The 9,497-nt window shown below is 46.1% G+C and overlaps 1 long non-coding RNA gene across 1 annotated transcript; it reads left to right on the forward strand.

Annotated features, from left to right (window-relative positions):
* The first annotated feature begins 12 nt into the window (after nt 1-12).
* LOC118920203 (uncharacterized) lies at nt 13-3,704 on the forward strand. Its single transcript, XR_005027800.2, has 3 exons — nt 13-130; nt 363-504; nt 2,992-3,704. It is a non-coding gene; the product is annotated as an uncharacterized LOC118920203 (long non-coding RNA).
* Nucleotides 3,705-9,497: the final 5,793 nt, after the last annotated feature.

Consider the following 9,497-nt stretch of genomic DNA (forward strand, 5'->3'; position numbering starts at 1 on the left):
TGACGTCACGGCGCGCGCGGGGCCATGGCGGCGCTTCCGGTGGGCGGAGGAAGTGCGCGCACCCGGGGCACTGAACTACGACTCCCGCGAGGCAGCGCGGCGGCAGCGGCCGTTTCTTTGGGCGCCAGCGGTATGAGCCTTGGGGTTGGCGGGTCATGGCTGTTCCCCTTTTGCAGCTGCCCGTTTTGCTTTAGAGTTGCTTTCCTGAGGCTCTGCTCCTTGGCGCCCGTCTGCCCTTGGGACAGGGACCGTGGGCTTAGGCAGAGTAGGGTCTAACCTCGGAAAAAACAAAGCAAGATGATCCGCTGTGGGATTTGCTCTGGCGTGCTGGGGGCCCAGCTTACTTTTTTTACTTTACCCAGGTGCTGCTTTTCCTCCTCCAGCCCTAATCGAGTGATTTGCAACCTGGGCAATTTAGCAAGCAAGCCCAAAACAACTTGGTGAAAACAGGAAGGATTCCATCTTGGAGATAAAATTGCATTTGAAAACCCAATTCGTTAAAAAGTAAGTTTCTTAACATACTCATTAACAGACAATAACTCAGCCCACCTCGGGGCAAAGCAGGCGGTCTAGATTGATATGTCCCCCAGACCAGGAAGCTGATATCCTGGGAGGAAATCAGATCAGTAAAGTTCTTGTAAATAACCTAGAAGACTAATAAAATGTTTCTTCAAAGATAAACATTTCGGGACCACTTAGCAGGTCTGCATGCCTAGCCCTTTGTCTATCAACCGTCTATAAATCCCCTAGGCACCGCACCACCCCACGCCTCTCTTGTCACCTCCTGGCGTGAGCCGGGAGCTCTGTCCTCTCGTTTTATCTCTAAAAAAAGCCTCTGCCTGGCTCTCCTACCTTGAGTGCTTGCGAAGTTCATTCTTTGGCTCCTCGAACAGGAACCTCGTGTGGGTAAAATTGTAATATTTCCAGAATATCTTTCCTGCCCCTACTGCATCTTCATCCTCAGGGGTGGAGAGAAGTATGGTTTTAGTGCATTTGCATATCAGTAAGCCCTGAGATCTCTTCTCCCCAGGCTTACACCCTGGCATCGTCCTGGGCTCAGATTCTCCTCTTCTGGCATCCAAGGCCTTCACACCAGACTGCAGGCATCTGCAACCAGCGGCAAGGGCAGAATCTGTGTCAGAACTGTGCTGGCCTTGTCCATTTCTCTTGGGCCTGCCCTGAGCCTTGATCTGCGTGGAATTCAATGAAGACCGTCTGGGCCGGACAGGGACGGCCTATTGCTCAGCGCCCGCGGGCGCAAAGTCATGCGTCCCCGGCCGGTGCGCTTCGCAGAGCTTAAGAGGCAGGCAGGCAGGGGATAAGGAGGGTTGCTTAGCGACAAAAGAGGAAAGGCGTCCGCTGTGCCCAGGTTGCCCTTTGTCAGGTACGGAAGTGGAAGTCCTGCTAACTGGAGGCGGGTCATACTATGTAATTGCTTAGGGAAGCATATCAACTTTCACCAATGGGTCGTAAATTAAACCATTAGGCAGAAAAAGAGATAGGAGCGGGCTGGAAAGAGAAGGAGGCCAGGAAAGCCCACCAAAAAGACCAAGTTAATCAGTTTAAGCTCAAAAACCAGGAGCAACTTGGTCTGGAATGTTGGAATATTCCCCAGATAAAGGAGGGTACCTCAGTGTAAATCCGGGAAGAGGAAATCCCGGGGCAAAAAAACCTCTAAAATCAAAATCAGTCAAAGGGAAAAACAAAGTTTAAAATCTGTTTATGGCTTACAAACTGCAGTCCGTGGCCATTTCTCTTTCCTGCTCTGGCAGAAGCAAAACCAGCCCTCCCCGTCACCCCTCAGGTACAGATAAGCTCTCACTTGCCCAGGTAATTACCCACTGACATGGAGATAAACTTCTCTCCACCCCTGGGGATATGCAAATGAACCAAAGCCAGGCGAGATATTCTGGAAATGTTACAATTTTACCCACACTCGGCATAGCCCATGTCTTTATTAATCATTCAGACCCAGCTTAATTTTTAGGTTTACCTATATGCTGTTTTTTACCTCCTTCAGCCCTAATCAAGTAGTTTGTAACCTAGGCAACTAATTTAGCATGCAGGCCCAGCCTTAAACAACATAGTAAAAGGCAGGAAGTTAAGAAGTAAGATTCTTAATTTACTCTTTATTAAACAGACAATAACTCAGCCCACCTTGAGGGCTAGGCAGGCAGTCTTGCTTGATGTGCCCCCCAGACCAAGATGCGGGTATTCCAGGGAGAAATCAGAGCAGGAAGTTCCTTGTGTTAATTCTCATTCAAAGACCACTTAACAAGTCTGCACCCCCAGCCCTTAGTCACATTCCTAAAGAACCCTTAAAAGGGGGAACCCTCAGCCTTTCAGTGCACCCCTCTCTCTGAGGTTATCCACAATTTCTAAGTGTGTAACCTTTTAATCTTAAATTTTCACTCTCCAACCTTTCAGGGCACCTCTCCTTGCTGACATGGCCTGTACTTTTTCTCTCTTTAAATAAAACTTTTTCTCTGCTTCACTAGTGTCTCTGCCCTTCAGTTCTTTGTCACTGCGGAGACAAGGACTGAGGAAAATACACAATGCTTCCCCAACAGAACAAGGGCAAAAAATAGGAAGCTCACAGTTAGTGATCAAGTCCTGACTGAAAGGGATACAAACCCAACAGTCCAAGCAGGTTTATCGCTACAAGTGAGAGGGACCCCTCTGTTCTGGCCAGAAGAACAAAGAAGGCGTCTCTGACAGGCTAAAAGGCTTTTTATGGATAGGTTTTTTGGTGGGCTCTTTTAGGGGAGGGGTTAGGGGAAAGGTGGGCTTGTGGCCTGCTGACGTGTCCTCTGGAGGATGCTTGCAGCCTCGGTAAGATGAAACCTGGGTCTCTCTGTGATGGTGGGTGGACTTGTTCAAAAAGGCAGTACACCCGTCTGGATTCTATTACTGACTGTTTGGGGCCTGTTGCTTCAGAGGTTGAGCCTCAGAATTCTATTATATATGGCCTGGCCGTTGTTGTATTTTCAGTCTCACTGCACCGTTGGGCCCTGAGACCCACCACCTGCTGACCCTCCCTGGCTTTTCCCGGAGGGGGACCACAGGAAACCTTCGAGGCCGGCTCAGCTCGACCTCGGGCGTCCTGAGCTCCTGGACTATGTCGTCGTGTCTGGAGTGCTCCCGTGACCAGCCTTCCTTGCCTTGACCCTCCTGGGGCTGACCTTGTTGGTCGCTTTCCCAACCGCCATCCCCTTCTTACTTGTGTACATCATATTTGCTGACATGACCCTGCAATCTGTAGATTCTTCCAGCAGAGCCTGGAATCGAACTGTCAAAGGGAAAGTCTTGATGGAATGGTCTCTTGCTCCTGTGACTGCATTCTGGCCAAGAAGAAATCACAAGTCTGCTGGGGGCTTCTGGGAAAGTTTCTTCTCAAAAAAAAAAAAAGGACACAAAACACTAGTGTGTGCCCTTTTCTTGCCTCTGGGCAGTGTTGTCTGCATGTAATGTGCAGAGCAGTACCAGCGTGCCAGCGCCACGAGGAAGCCAGCCCAAGACGCAAAGTCACATGCTGAGAATGGCAGAGCAGAAAGGTGGGAAGAACCGCAGTCAACAACGTGGCCATTTTTGAGTCATAGATCAAGTGATACTGTGTGTGCCCACTTTGAGGCTTTCCTCATGATAGAACAGATCATCTTTTCGTTTTTATTATGGAAAATGTTAACTATAACAAGAGTAAAGTGTGATGAAATCCCATGTTTCCCTAGTGCATTACTCAGGTTACATTTAGCTTACATCAAGATGAGACAGGGACCGTGGTGTAGTCAGAGCAGGGTGAGGGCCTCCGGAGAAGGCAAGGCAGGATAATTACAGTCAGAGCAACGTAACAACATGCAAGGAAACCCCCTACCGAAACTCTGTGCTAAACATTAAGCCCTGGAATCATTCTTCAGTGAGATCAGTTAATACTCCCCAGATAAAGGAAAGAAACCCATGTTTTTTTAAGCTAATCATTTGTAATCATGCGTAATGTTAGGCTGGAGGAAGGAAAAAACAAGGACATACAAACAGAACACAGAGATAAAAGGAGAACAGACCAGACCCCAAGGTCCGTGCCTTATATGGAAAGGGGACAGCTCTTCCTGAAGTCCATCCTTCCGCTGAGCCAACTAAGACCCGGATGTCAGCCTCCTCCCTCTTGGAAGGAAAAAGTTTCTAGTTGTCTATCATGTCACCTTTAGCCAATCATACCTCTCCACGCCCCCTAGGACAGCTTGCCCTCTCCTCCCCCTCCTAACCCCCTATAAGCCCCCACCTCCCTGACCCGGCGCGACTTCCCCAGCCTCCATTTATGTAGAGTGGTGAACCTCGCCTGAGACCGCGCTCAGATAAAGTGCCTGGCCCTTTGTTGCCTCTCGTCACCTGCTTATTTCAGTTAGAATTTATCTTACACATAAGATTCACTTTTAAGTTACTAAAAGTAAGAATTTAAAAACAGTAACTTCTCTACTTAGAAATGCGGGTCAGGAATCTTTCTGTAGTAGGAGAAAAATGATCATATGTTTGTATACATATCTCTCATTTTATCTTCACAGTAACACTGTTCAAAGAAGCTGTTATTATGATCTCTATTTTACTAGTAAGGAAACAGTCTGAGGGTGGTCACAATTTGTTTAAGATTACCCAGCAAATAAATGATTTGAAATTGGAAAAAAAAAAAAGATTTACTTTAGTATGCTAAAAGGCCCAGGCCTATGTGCTGTTTTTCCTCCTTCAGACCTGATGAGGTGATTTGCAAACTGGGCAACTAATTTAGCAAGTAAGCCCAGGCATAAACAACATAGTAAAAGGCAGGAAGGATTCCATCTTAAAAAAAATAAGATTGCATTTTAAAACCCAGGAAGTTAAGAAATATGATTCTTAACTTACTCTTTAGAAAACAATAGCTCAGCCCACCTTGGGGGCTGGGCAGGCGACCTTGTTTGATAACCTCCCAGATCAAGGCACCCGTATCTCAGGGAGAAATCAGAGCAGTAAATTTATTGTATTAGGTTAATTTTAAATATTCAGGGACTACGTGGAAGTCCACACCCCTAAGCCCTTTATCACATTCCCAAAAGTCCTCAACTGCCTGTAAGACCCCTAGACAACATACAACTACCGGCTCTCCTGTCCCCTCCTGGCGTGAGCCGGGAGCTCTGTCCTCTCACTGTATCTCTCAATAAAAGCCTCTCTCTGGCTCTCCTACCTTGACTGTTTGCTGAGTTCATTCTTTGACTCCATGAACAAGAACCCCAACATCAAAGATACATACTCAAGTCAATATAGTGCTTTTTAAATAGAATCTTATTGGAACTTGCTTCCAGCCAGCCCTGGATTATTTGGGAGCAAATCCCACGTCATTTCACCCATAAATACCTAAGAATTTATCTGTAAAAGGTAATTTTTTCCACAATAGGAAAATCCATAAAGTGGCTGCCTTCAGCTGGGAGTTTGAGGAAAATGTGAGTGACTGGTAAATAGATGCTGGTTTCTTTAGGGAGTGACAAAAGTGCTCTAAAATTGACTGTTATTATGGTCATTAAAATAATGAATATATTAAAAACTATTGTACAGTTTAAGTGCATGAATTGTATGTGTATCATGTCTTAATAAAGCTGCTTAAAAATCATTACATAAGGTTACCAATAACTAATAGAAAAAAAATACAGGGAAAAAAAGATGACTTTTAAATGCCTAAGCACAAAATAATTAAGACACTGAAAAATATTAGCAATAACATAAAATACTGTGTTTAGATTACCTCCTAATTATGTCAAACTTTTAAATACATTTAGCTTATTCAAGTTAGGATCTGAATAAATTTCCTTTTATTTATTGAAACCAGGTAATTTTTTCCCCATAGGATTGACCACATTTTGGATTTGGTGATTATATCCTCAGGGTGTCATTTCTCTCCCCCTTGTCTTTCCTGTAGACAGGTAGCTGGATGTAGAGGTGCAATTAGATTCATGTCTGGGTGTTTGACAGCCCTTCACAGGTGGTGTTCGTGTTTCCTGTTGCAGCGTATCAGAAGGCGCGTAATGTCTGGTTCACTACTGTGATGTTTATTTTGATTAAGTGTTGACAGCTTGATCCGCCTATCACAGAGTTCTCCATTTTTCAGAAGGTGGTTTCAGCAATCATTGTTGATCTTGATCATCGCCTATACCCACTGTTTTATTAGGAGTTACAAAATGGAGATTTTCTATTTATATCATTACTTCTGCATCTATTTGCTAGAATTCTTCCAGAAGGAAAAACTTTCCCTTACCAGTTTTTGGTTACCTTGGGGTGCAGGTTGTTCAGGAGAAGCTGGATAAATTCTTCATACATGCTAAGCATCCTTAAAAAGTTGCCACTATGTTATATATATATATATATGGATTTTTAACATAGTCTGTGTATTTTAATCTCTTGCAGTGAATAATTTAATGCTCCAGTTGTCCACAGTTTGGCCAGTAACAGCTCTTTCAAGCCAACGCCTGTGTCTTTTTGACATGACCCAGTAGCTTTTGCTAGCTTCTTTGCTTTCTAGTCTGAGACGCTGCAAAGCTCACTCTCTACATTTTCTGACCCAGTCCTAGAATTGACTGTTTCTCTGAGCCCTAGTTCTTTTTAGTGGGAAGTATGTTTTGGAGACTGATAGAATCTGGATCTCAGGATCACCTTTTGAATAAGCCCACCCACCATCACAGAGAGACCTCGGTGTCATCTTACCTGGGCTACAAGCATTCTCCAGAGGACATATCAGCAAGCCACAAGCCCACCTTTTCCAACCCCTCCCCTCAAAAAGCCCGCCGAAAACTCTGCCATAAAAAGCCTCTTGACCTGTTAGAGACCCCTTTTTCCTTTGTTCTGCTGGCCAGAACAGAGGGCTCCCTCTCAGGTTTAGCAATAAACCTGCTTGTGTTATGGAGTTCACATCCCCTCCTTTCCTTTCAGAGACCACAATCTGGGTGTGAGGTGGACTCTTCACCCCCAGGGTAGTTACTGTTATAAACCTCTTCAGTGGACAGAGTTGGGACATGTATATATATATGTATATGTACATGTGTCCTGCCCTCCACATCCTCACCAGCATTTGGTGGTGCCAGCCTTCTGGATTTTGTCCACTCTAATGGGCATGCAGTGGTTTTGCATCATTTTAATTTGCAACTCCCTAATGAGAGAATGATGTGGAGCATCTTCATATGCCTATTTGGTATCTGCATAGCTTCTTTGCTGAGGTGTCTGTTCAGATCTTCTGTCCATTTTCACTCAAGCAAGCAGCCCGCCTATTATCATTGCCATCTCACCTGAGCGTCACCCATCCCCTGGGGTGGTTCTGTTTCACAGGCTCTGTGCTTCTGGTTTCTTAGTCCAGTCTTTTACTGGTCTCAGGGGGCCCCACAAATGAGAAACTGTTCTCCTCTGTGCACTCACTGGGGGTCAGGTCTAGTCATTAGAACATTCTCAGTGGCGGGAATCCTCCAGGGTGCTGAAAGGCAGAGAAGCTTCTTAGCTTTGAGCCCATGTCACAGAAGATGCTCTGTCAGCCTATTCCTTAGGCCTGGGGCCCCCGATGTGCCTCAGTGAGACCTCGTTTCTCTCTGGTCTCCTTGTACCCTCCCGGCCTCCAGGGCAAGGCAGCCCTCAGCTGACGACTGTACAATCAGGTTTTGATATGTTGTAGTGGGATTTTAAGAACCTAAATACCAGTAATTTTTATTGTTACATACCTTTTTTATTTAAAAAACCTGTTGCCTCAACACTTCACATCTTGGATGTACCCCAGCATACTCACCTAAAGAGGGCTCCCATCACATCTCTTTCAAAATCATGCCAAGTTATTTTACTATAATTTTAATTCTTCTGCAAGTGAGGTTGACCATCAGGTTCTTTTGTCTGATTTACCTCTAACGTCGACGCCCTCCTCACCTCCTTCCAGAATCCCTATGAAGAAAGAATCATCCAAGAAAGTGAGTGTCAAGGAAGACAGGAAGGAGCTGCAGTGGGGAATGAAGGACGGGAAGAAAAGAGGGCGGAGGGCTGCACAGTGTCAGGCCCAGCTGTCCTGGGAGCCAGAGCCCTTCCCTTGCCCGCAGCCACGTCACCATCTTCCCTCCAGAGCTAGATGCCCGACCCAGAACTCCCCAGGAGTCACTTACTTTAACTTGGGCTTTCTTCCTCAGTCTTTCTACATGGCAAGGCTTGAGAAGGAAAAAGAGAGGAGCCTTAGTCTCAGACCGTGGCCCTCTCTCAAGTGGACAAAGTAATGCACAGAATGCAACCACAGCCATATTCAACTCAAAGGAAACAAATGCCTGTATAACACCACATTTTTCCCCCCAGTATTACAACACTAAGTTGATCGCACTCTGCCCACCCACCTACACCCCGCCTTTTGGTAGAGGAAAGCTGATAAAGTCACATAGGGTTGGTATGAACTGTCCTACAACAGACCACCTGTATCGACTGCATGCTTGTCATCCCCCCACCCAGAACCCAATTCCTGTCAAAACTCTACCTGCCAACGTGATGATGGCATTTAGTGGGCAGAGCTTCCGGACGTGATTAGAATTAGATGAGGTCCTGAGGATCGAGCCCTCATGAATGGAATTAGTTCCCTTCTAAGAGAAATGAGAAATCTGGCTACCTGTTTCTCCACGGGTGAGGATACAATGAGAAGTCTGCCACCCAAAGAGGGCCCTCACCAGAACCTGCCCGTGCAGGCATTCTTGTCTCGGGCGTCCAGCCTCCAGTTCTGTTGCTTATAAGCCAGCCTGTCTGTGGCATTCTGTCATGGTTGCCTAAACAGACGAAGACACCACCGATCCCCTTGATCCAAGTGTTTCCTAGGTCTGAAGCCCTCTGATCCTATGCATTCAGCTTGGACGCTCCTGTTTGATCAAATGCCCACCACATGGAGAGACTCCTACACCAGCTCTCTCCCCAGCCTCACCTACACAATCTCTGACAAGTCTCAGCAGCCACTTGGTTAAGAAGGTGGAGTTGAGTATGGAAAGGAGAGAGCTGGTTGCCAGAGGAGTTCTGAAGAGGCAGCAGAGCACCTGAAATGCAGCGGTTCTTCTTTCTTGGCTGATGGTTGGTGATGATCAGGCTATTGACAGTCTCCATAGGAAAACCAGTGGTGTGTGGGAGGTGGGGAGAGACTTCAGGCCAGTCATGAGAATGTAAGGTCATTTGTTTTTGGTAGAACATGGCTCTGCATAGCCCCAAACACCCAGAAAGTGCATGACTCATACTCAGCCTCACTAAAGATTCTTCCATATGAATATTTCTATGCATAGACTATATGACATGTAGTCATTTTTGAGAAATCTCTAATCAGGCATTTGCTGATGCCATATGCCCTAAAATTTCTAAGTATGCAAAGAAAAAAGCCTGGTGAACTGTAGGTACCATCCCCAGGGCGAGGCACTCATGTGTAACCCCCAACACTCAGCAGGAGCCCTTCCATAAAGCACAAGGGGTTGCTGGAACCCAGATTAAGG

The sequence above is a fragment of the Manis pentadactyla genome, assembly GCF_030020395.1.
Source record: "Manis pentadactyla isolate mManPen7 chromosome 15 unlocalized genomic scaffold, mManPen7.hap1 SUPER_15_unloc_1, whole genome shotgun sequence".
In the NCBI taxonomy this organism is placed as follows: domain Eukaryota; kingdom Metazoa; phylum Chordata; class Mammalia; order Pholidota; family Manidae; genus Manis; species Manis pentadactyla.